The sequence below is a fragment of the Rhinatrema bivittatum genome, chromosome 19 (assembly GCF_901001135.1).
Source record: "Rhinatrema bivittatum chromosome 19, aRhiBiv1.1, whole genome shotgun sequence".
Lineage (NCBI taxonomy): Eukaryota > Metazoa > Chordata > Amphibia > Gymnophiona > Rhinatrematidae > Rhinatrema > Rhinatrema bivittatum.
In genome coordinates, this window is record NC_042633.1 from 45,057,088 (window position 1) to 45,067,169 (window position 10,082).

Genomic DNA, 10,082 nt, shown 5'->3' on the forward strand with positions numbered 1-10,082 from the left:
AGGCAGGTCCCCGCTGGGTTCCTCTGCCTCCTTTCCCCCAGCGTCCTCCTCCGAGGCAGCCAGGTCCCCGCTGGGTTCCTTTGCCTCCTTTCCCCCAGTTGCCCACCTCCGAGGCAGGCAGGTCCCCGCTGGGTTCCTCTGCCTCCTTTCCCCCAGCATCCGCCTCTGAGGCAGGCAGGTCCCCGCTGGGTTCCTCTGCCTCCTTTCCCCCAGCTTCCACCTCCGAGGCAGGCAGGACCCCGCTGGGTTCCTCTGCCTCCTTTCCCCCAGCGTCCTCCTCCGAGGCAGGCAGGTCCCCGCTGGGTTCCTCTGCCTCCTTTCCCCCAGCGTCCTCCTCCGAGGCAGGCAGGTCCCCGCTGGGTTCCTCTGCTTCCTGTCCCCCAGCGTCCCCCTCCGAGGCAGGCAGGAGCCCGCTGGGTTCCTCTGCCTCCTTTCCCCCAGTGTCCCCCTCTGAGGCAGGCAGGAGCCCGCTGGGTTCCTCTGCCTCCTTTCCCCCATCGTCCCCCTCCGAGGCAGGCAGGAGCCCGCTGGGTTCCTCTGCCTCCTTTCCCCCAGTGTCCCCCTCTGAGGCAGGCAGGAGCCCGCTGGGTTCCTCTGCCTCCTTTCCCCCAGCGTCCCCCTCCGAGGCAGGCAGGAGCCCGCTGGGTTCCTCTGCCTCCTTTCCCCCAGTGTCACCCTCCGAATCCTGAGTCTCTAACTCATTTACAAAACAAAATAATTGTGTGAATGAAGTATGAAAGAATTTCAGGCGAATGCAATAAAGTGCCCTTACATTGATTAAAATAAAAATACACACACACTGGAGAGTGTGCACTGTTAATGTGTATGCAGATACACATTAACAGTACACACACTGGAGTGTGTGCACTGTTAATGTGTATGCAGATACACATTAACAGTGCACACACTGGAGTGTGTGCACTGTTAATGTGTATGCAGATACACATTAACAGTACACACACTGGAGTGTGTGCACTGTTAATGTGTATGCAGATACACATTAACAGTGCACACACTGGAGAGTGTATGCAGATACACATTAACAGTACACACACTGGAGTGTGTGCACTGTTAATGTGTATGCAGATACACATTAACAGTACACACACTGGAGTGTGTGCACTGTTAATGTGTATGCAGATACATATTAACAGTGCACACACTGGAGTGTGTGCACTGTTAATGTGTATCTGCATACACTCTCCAGTGTGTGCACTGTTAATGTGTATCTGCATACACTCTCCAGTGTGTGCACTGTTAATGTGTATCTGCATACACATTAACAGTGCACACACTGGAGTGTGTGTACTGTTCATGTATACACATTAACAGTACACACTGGAGAGTGTGTACTGTTAATGTGTATGCAGATACACATTAACAGTGCACGCACTGGAGAGTGTGTACTGTTAATGTGTATGCAGATACACGTCAATACCAAAAATTGCCTTGTGTGCTAGGAGCCCATTTAAAGCAGAGAATGTATTAATGCTTCTAATTCTGCCAGTCCCAGTCTTGTTGTTCATTCCACTACTTGTAAGGTAGTAACTAAGTAGACTAAGAAAGCAGAATCATGCAAAACAAACAAAAGACCTTCAGAAATAATCATAAAAAAAGATAGTGAGCACCCAGCAGTTGCACATTTCTGAAGGATTTCTTTTCGTGATTCTGCTTCCTTACTCCTACTTCAGTATCACAAGCATTACATTTGCCGCTTCAAATGGCTGTCTTGGTCATGCAACGATTTTTGGCATCGAAGTGTATACTCGACTCGTTGCAGTAGCCTGAGTGCACAATATTGCACTGGCCAGGTTGAAAGATGTGTGAATGGTCAGTAGCCATGGTTGAAGCCTTGACGTTGGCGCTACTGCTCACAAGTATACAACTTGTGCTAATTCAACCAGACTGAGTTTTTTATGAAATTGTATCACTGGGTGTCATACTGCTCCTGCCTCCTTCCATGCACAGGCTTCTCACTCCCAGGCTCTCTCTCCCACAGACACAACACGCACACACAGGCTTCTCACTCCCAGGCTCTCTCTCCCCCAGACACAACACGCACGCACAGGCTTCTCTCGCTCACACACACAACACGCATGCACAGGCTTCTCTCTCCCACAGACACAACACGCACGCACAGGCTTCTCTCGCCCACACACACAACACGCATGCACAGGCTTCTCTCGCCCACAGGCACAACACTCACGCACAGGCTTCTCTCTCCCACAGACACAACACGCACGTACAGGCTGCTCTCGCCCATAGGCACAACACGCACGCACAGGCTGCTCTCGCCCACAGGCACAACACTCACGCACAGGCTTCTCTCTCCCACAGGCACAACACGCACGCACTGGCTTCTCAGTCCCAGGCTTCTCTCTCCCACAGACACAACACGCACGCACAGGCTTCTCTCTCCCACAGACACAACACGCACGCACAGGCTTCTCTCGCCCACAGACACAACACGCACGCACAGGCTTCTCTCGCTCACAGGCACAACACGCACGCACAGGCTTCTCTCGCTCCCAGGCACAACACGCACGCACAGGCTTCTCTCTCCCACAGGCACAACACGCACGCACAGGCTTCTCTCGCCCACAGGCTCAACACGCACGCACAGGCTTCTCTCGCCCACAGGCACAACACGCACGCACAGGCTTCTCTCTCCCACAGGCACAACACGCACGCACAGGCTTCTCTCTCCCACAGGCACAGCACGCACGCACAGGCTTCTCTCTCCTAGGCTTCTCTCGCCCACAGACACAGCACGCACGCACAGGCTTCTCTCTCCCAGGCTTCTCTCTCCCACAGACACAGCACGCACGCACAGGCTTCTCTCTCCCACAGGCACAGCACGCACGCACAGGCTTCTCTCTCCCAGGCTTCTCTCGCCCACAGACACAACACGCACGCACAGGCTTCTCTCGCTCACAGATACAACACGCACGCACAGGCTTCTCTCGCTCACAGATACAACATGCACGCACAGGCTTCTCTCTCCCAGGCCTCTGTCTCCTTTTCCCCAGCGCCCACCTCTGAGGCATGAGTCTCAGACTCATTTACAAACCAAATTAATTTTAATTTAACATCTTTTACAAAAATAAAAACAAATACATATTTTATTGTATAAAAAAAAGTGGAGTTTCCCAGGCCAGGGCAAAATATGCAGATTTATGATGCAGGGTCATATGTAGAGGAGGGTGTCGACCTGGGAGGATCCTGCTCTGGATCAGAGGGCAATGGCATCTCCTCCTCATGAGATGCCATTGCCCTCTGCTCCTGTGAGGCCTCCTCCAGGGCTGACAATCTCCTGTATAGATTTCTGAGATCCTGCAGCAGCAACATCATGAAGTCCGCATCATATTTCGCCTTGAACTGCCGTACTTTCTGCAGGATCTCCTCCAGCTTGGCAAACTGTGCAGGGCATGCACAGCTAGGAGGAGATCCTGCAGGAAGTACAGTAGTAGTGGTGCTGTTGCTATTGTTACTGCTGCTGCTGTCGCTGCCTTTTCTTGCCCTGTAAAATGTAAAAAAACAAATTCAACATGAAACATAGAACAATGCATATATGGCAAATAAGCAAATATTGAATGCGCGCGAGCAAGTTTATAAAATCGACCCCTTAGTTTACTAACCTAGAGGGTTTTAGGAAAATGACAGTCCATAACTGGAAAGAGTGAGGGAGGAGGAGAGCGGAGAATGAACTGGGTTTTTTTTTACAGCGTCCGGGGGGGGAGGAGGGAGTGACTCGAGCGAAGACACGCTGTCCGATTGGCCCGATACAGGAAGTGATACAGGGAGCGGTGCGCGGGAAGGAGAAAGAGCCGTGCCGCGTCGGCTGCAGCATCGGCCCCCGAGCAATTGAACCAGCCGGCAATCGAGAAGAGTCAGCAGCATGAGCCCCCGCGGCCGAAGGGATTCTTCTTTCTTGGCCTGCGGGGGCTCATGCTGCTGACTCTTCTCGATTGCCGGCTGGTTCAATTGCTCGGGGGCCGATGCTGCAGCCAACGCGGCACGGCTCTTTCTCCTTCCCGCGCACCGCTCCCTGTATCACTTCCTGTTTCGGGTCACGGGGGGGGGGCAGGCGCGGGAAGAAGAAAAGGCCCAGCCGCGGGTGCCACAGCTTCTTCCAACACCGCTGCCGTTCCCACTGGGCTTGAACGTGCTGACAGCCCAGCGGCAACGGCAGCGGGAGAGACTGGGAGCGCGCGCCGCGGACCGGCAAAAAACTCCGTGACATATGTAGGGGGAAGAGGAAGTGAGTAAGAGAGAGTGAGAAGCAGCCAGCCAGCCTGTGTGTGATTGAGTGGTCAGAGAGCTGATGTGTGTGTGTGTGTATGTGAGAGACAATGAAAGTGATTGCTCAGGGAGATGACTGATGTGTATGTGAGAGTGTGAGGCATTAGTCAGGGAGGTGACTGATGTGTGTGTGTGTGAGAGAAAAAGCATGGAAGTGAGAAGTCTGGGTATGTGGGAAAGCATGAGCATAAGAAGCCTGGAGTTGTGGGAGTGAGAAACCTGGGTGAGTGTGCATGCATGAGAGAGAGAGACTGCTTGGTAAGGTGACTGTGTGTGTGAGAGAAAAAGACTGGTGTGTGTGAATGTGAAAGAATGTGATTCAGGGAATGAGAAGCCTGTGCACGTGGAGAGAACAAGCATGGGAGTGAGAGACTGGTGAGTGAGTGTGTGTGTGTGTGTGTGTGAGAGAGACAGAGAAAGTGATTATGAGAGTGAGAAGACCATATATGCAAGTAGAACACGGGAGTGGGAAGCCTGTGTGTGTGTGTGTGTGTGTATGGCATGAGAGAAACTGTTCAGGAAGGTGACTGGTGTGTGTGTGCCAAAGACTGTTTGGGAGATGATTGGTGTGTGAGAGACAGAAACTGGTCATGGGGGCATGACTGGTGTGTGTGTGTGAGAGACATGGGCACTAAGGAAGAGGACCATAAGTATAGAGCTTAGCTTCTACTGCTGCTTCTGGTGTGTGCCACGGCCTGCAGGGAAGGGGAGTAGGAGAGCTGCTGGAGGGGGTAAGTAAAGGTGGCTTTAAGTTTATTTTTCTTGACTGCCATTTTAATTGTGTGATGTCTGCTTTTTTGAAATATTTTATTGGTGTTTGGAGAATTTTTAATAGTTTTTATGAGTTTTTAATTGTTGGATGTTATTCTGTTCATAGCTGTTTAGAAACATTTATTCTGCTTATTAGTATAGTTTTACAATTATTTCTGTTTGGGGATCTATAGCTGCTTGCTAGTTCTGTTTTCCTAATAAGAGGTGTATTGGTGTTTAGGGTCTGATGTAATATTTGTAGTGTTGCCTTTTCATAGATAGGGTTGCTCCTGTTTGAGTGTATTCCATAATACAGGTGTAACTGTGTGCGGATTAGTTTATGTGCATTACTACAGATCCTGGGAGTATGTTAGGTCAGTTCTGTGTCTGTTACCGAGATGAGATATTTTGCTAGCATGTAAGCGTTTGTATCGGTCTTATTTGTTGTGTTTTCTCAGAGGACATACATTGGTGGTAAACTGCTGTCTTTTCATAAGTAGGGCTATTGAGAACTGAGTTAATTATATTAGTCCGGCCCTCTAAAACCATCCCAATTTCTCATGTGGCCCCATGGGAAAATTAATTGCCCACCCCTGATCTAGATAGATTAGAGAGAGTACATGATTAGAAGGATTGGAAGGAGAAATAAAGGAGTCAGAATATGATGCTACACCACAGTACAAATCTCTTCTTCTTTCTCCTTCCATTCCTTAGTTTACTCTCGTAGTCACTCAGTGTCGTCATAATTAGGGATGTGAATCGTTTTTTGACGATTTAAAACCATCGTCAGATATATTTTAAATCATCAAAAATCGTTAGAGCCGCGATACAGTAACAATTCCCCCGATTTATTGTCAAAAATCGTAAATCGGGGGAGGGGTGAGGGCGGGAAAACCGGCACATCAAAACAACCCTAAAACCCATCCCGATCCTTTAAAAGAAATCCCCCACCCTCCCGAACCCCCCCAAAATGTTTTAAATTACCTGGGGTCCAGTGGGGGGGTCCTGGCGCGATCTCCCGCTCTCGGGCCACGGCTGCATTAAGAGAAATGGCGCCGGTGGCCCTTTGCCCTTACCATATGACAGGGCAAAGGTAGCACCGGCGCCATTTTGGTTCCTGTGACCTGATGTCACGAGTGCAGGAGATCGCTCCCAGACCCCTGCTGGACCCCCAGGGACTTTTGTCCAGCTTGGGGGGGCCTCCTGACCCCCACAAGACTTGCCAAAAGTCCAGCGGGGGGTCCGGGAGTGACCTTCTGCACTCGGGCCGATTTGCCAATATTCAAAATGGCGCCGGCGCTACCTTTGCCCTGTCATGTGATAAGGGCAAAGGGGCACCGGCGCCATTTCTCTTAACGCAGCCGTGGCCAGAGAGTGGGAGATCGCGCCGGGCCCCCCCCCCCACTGGACCCCAGGTAACTTAAAACATTTTGGGGGGGTTCGGGAGGGTGGAGGATTTATTTTAAAGGGTCGGGTGGGTTTTAGGGTTGTTTTGGTGTGCTGGTTTTCCCGCCCTCCCCCCCCCCCCAATAAAACGAATTTTTAAGCTAAAAAACTAAGATGATCAGATTCCCCCCCCAGCCAAAATCGATCGTTAAGACGATCAATCACAGGATTCAGATCCCTAATTATAATATATGATATAATATATAATATATATAATATATAATAATATATAACACAAATCCATCCATAATCACCTTCAACTCGACCTCGAAATTCCTTTCAAACTCCATACTTCCAACAGACCGATTAGAGAAGTCTACAAAGGAGCTCTACAAGCCCCTCCAAGCAAAGCCACGCGCCTCACCTCGACCAAAGACCGAGCTTTCTCGACAGGAGGCCCAGCCATGTGGAACAACATCCCCTCAGACCTCAGGCTGGAACCTTGCCTCCTAACATTTAAGAAAAAACTTAAGACTTGGCTGTTCCGCCAAGCCTTCCCGGATCCCTGGGTTACACATTAGATGATTAACCCTGTTAGTACCTCTTCCAATAACTTAATAAGCACTAGCCTGGATTCCGTGATGATTTTATGTTCTTAATTTATTGCCCTCTTAGGCCTTTCCTTCTAGCTGCTTAAGCTTCCAAGTTTACTGTCCTTGTTAAATGTAACTTTTGATTCTTTCTGATTATTAAAAAAAAGTTGTTTTTCTGTTACAGTTTTTCTATCCCAGTTCGATGTAAACCGATCTGATATGGTATTTAACCTTGAAGGTCGGTATAGAAAAATGCTAAATAAATAAATATACATACATCCAACAGGGGCCTGGTTTTGGCCTCTGTTGGAAACAGGATGCTGGGCTTGATGGACTCTTGGTCTGACCCAGCATGGCAATTTCTTATGTTCTTATCCCAGCCACTGTAACTGACTGATCTAAAAAAAATGATTTTGTTTTTCAGCCTCAGATATACTACTGGCCCACTGGCTACTGTTGCCTCCGTCGTCCTCTGGTGGCAGCTGCTGCTAGGCCCAGGAAGCCCTGCCTGGTCCCTGCCGGTAGGTGGTTCTCTACAAGACAGATCAAAATTCAGAGAACAGTTAAAATTTTAAAAACAGGAATGAGATTAGACACTAGCATTCATTCACTGTTATAATAAATAAACACAATTAAACTTTCGGATAATAGATGGACTAGGGGGCACTCCATGAAGTTAGCAAGTAGCACATTTAAAACTAATCGGAGAAAGTTCTTTTTTACTCAACGCACAATTAAACTCTGGAATTTGTTGCCAGAGGATGTGGTTAGTGCAGTTAGTGTAGCTGGGTTCAAAAAAGGTTTGGACAAGTTCTTGGCGGAGAAGTACATTACCTGCTATTAATCAAGTTTCCTTAGGGAATAGCCACTGCTATTAACTGCATCAGTAGCATGAGATTTTCTTAGTGTTTGGGTAATTGCCAGGTTCTTATGGCCTGGATTGGGCACTGTTGGAAACAGGATGCTGGGCTTCATGGACCCTTGGTCTGACCCAGCATGGCAATTTCTTATGTTCTTATGTGGTATTAATATTTATATTTATCGTTTTGAAATGATGGTATTTGTGATTTTGAATGCCATATTGAAAGATAACTAAGAATAAAATAGTATCTTTTTATTACTAACTTTTCTATGTTGCTTAAAAAATATCCTAGTAGGTCAAGGCAAAACTTGGGCATGTTTGAAATTATTAATCATCGTTATTCTTTTTCCTTTATCCCTCTAATTCTCAGGTCACCATTTGAGGCTTCACAGGGGTAGGTGGCTCGAGGAGATCCACAGAACTCTCTTCCTGTCCCTTGCCTGGTATGTTGTTTTCAGAATACTACACAAGTACACAAATATTATTCATTCAATAAGTATTATTCATTCAATAAGTCAATAAGACCAATCAGAGAAGCATACAAAGGATCCCTACACGTTCCACAAACAAAAGTTACACACCATCAAACATTCAGAGAACGGGCCTTTTCCACCGCTGGACCATCATTATGGAATACCATACCCCCTGACCTCAGACAGGAACCTTGCTTACCAACATTCAGAAAAAGACTAAAGACATGGTTGTTTAGGCAGGCCTTTCCTGATCACATCTGACGATCACAACGGACTCTTATAACTCTCTCCAGACATACCACAACCACTTGTAAATTTCCCATCAACACTATGTAATTAATTGTAACACTTTGTAAATAAGTTAATTTATTCTGTTCATTCTTATTGCCTAAATTATTCCAGCTACTCTTTTTCTCACCCAAGTTCAAATTTCCCTTGTTTTATTGTAACTTTTTATATCTACCTATAAACACCAGTTTTTCGTTCAATGTTATCACTCCCCTGTTTCCTGTAAACCAGCATGATGTGATTTTATCATGAATGCCGGTATAAAAAAAGCTTTAAATAAATAAATATGTTGCTGCTGTACTAAATTTTAATTGTAATGGAATATAATTGTAATGGAATTTGTGATAACTTTGTTTCTTTGGAAGTATAGTTGGTAGTATAGTATATAGTATAGGGTAAAGGTGACACACTACTACTTCTGTTCTTCTAAAATATATTTTAAATTATTACTGTACTTATAACTTTATAGAACTCACTGTATGCTGCTACTACTACTACTCGTACTCTCTTCAGTTTCTAAATACAAAATATAAATAATTAATAATATGCACAGCGTTATTATCTCTCACTTTATCTTTTTGAGATCTTCAATCTCAGGAGGGTAAGAGGCTCACCAGCAGAACTCCTCCTGGAGAGAGGTCCAGGCTGCAGACTCCCTTTCCAGGTTCTGCCTGCAGCCTGGGGAGGTGTAGAGGTTCCTCTCATCCAGGAGGATGAGCCAGGCCAGGAGGTCCACATTGGCCTCTCTAAAGCAGGGCTTCCTGGACCTTGCAGTTGCCTTCCTGACTTTAGCAGCTGTCACCTTGGTGGGGGAGGAGTTGGACTCCCTGTCCCTGTCGGACTCCCTGTCACGTTCCCTTCTACCATAGGAAAATAAAAAAGATGAAAAAAAAAAGTATGTGCTTTAGGACAGCCCTCTGTTCAGAAGCTCACACCTTAATGCAGGGAGGGAGCTCTCACCCATCACAATCCTCCCCCCCCTCACTCACACACCATTCACTGGCTGGGACATGGGGGAGGGGAGGATGTGATGGGCCAGGCAGTTCCCCATCTCTGAAGGACAGCCCTCTGTTCAGAAGCTCACACCTTAATGCAGGGAGGGAGCTCTCACCCATCACATCCTCCTCCCCCCCCTCACCCACACACCATTCACTGGCTGGGACATGGGGGAGGGGAGGATGTGATGGGCCAGGCAGTTCCCCATCTCTGAAGGACAGCCCTCTGTTCAGAAGCTCACACCTTAATGCAGGGAGGGAGCTCTCACCCATCACCATCCTCCCCCCCCCTCACCCACACACCATTCACTGGCTGGGACATGGGGGAGGGGAGGATGTGATGGGCCAGGCAGTTCCCCATCTCTGAAGGACAGCCCTCTGTTCAGAAGCTCACACCTTAATGCAGGGAGGGAGCTCTCACCCATCACATCCT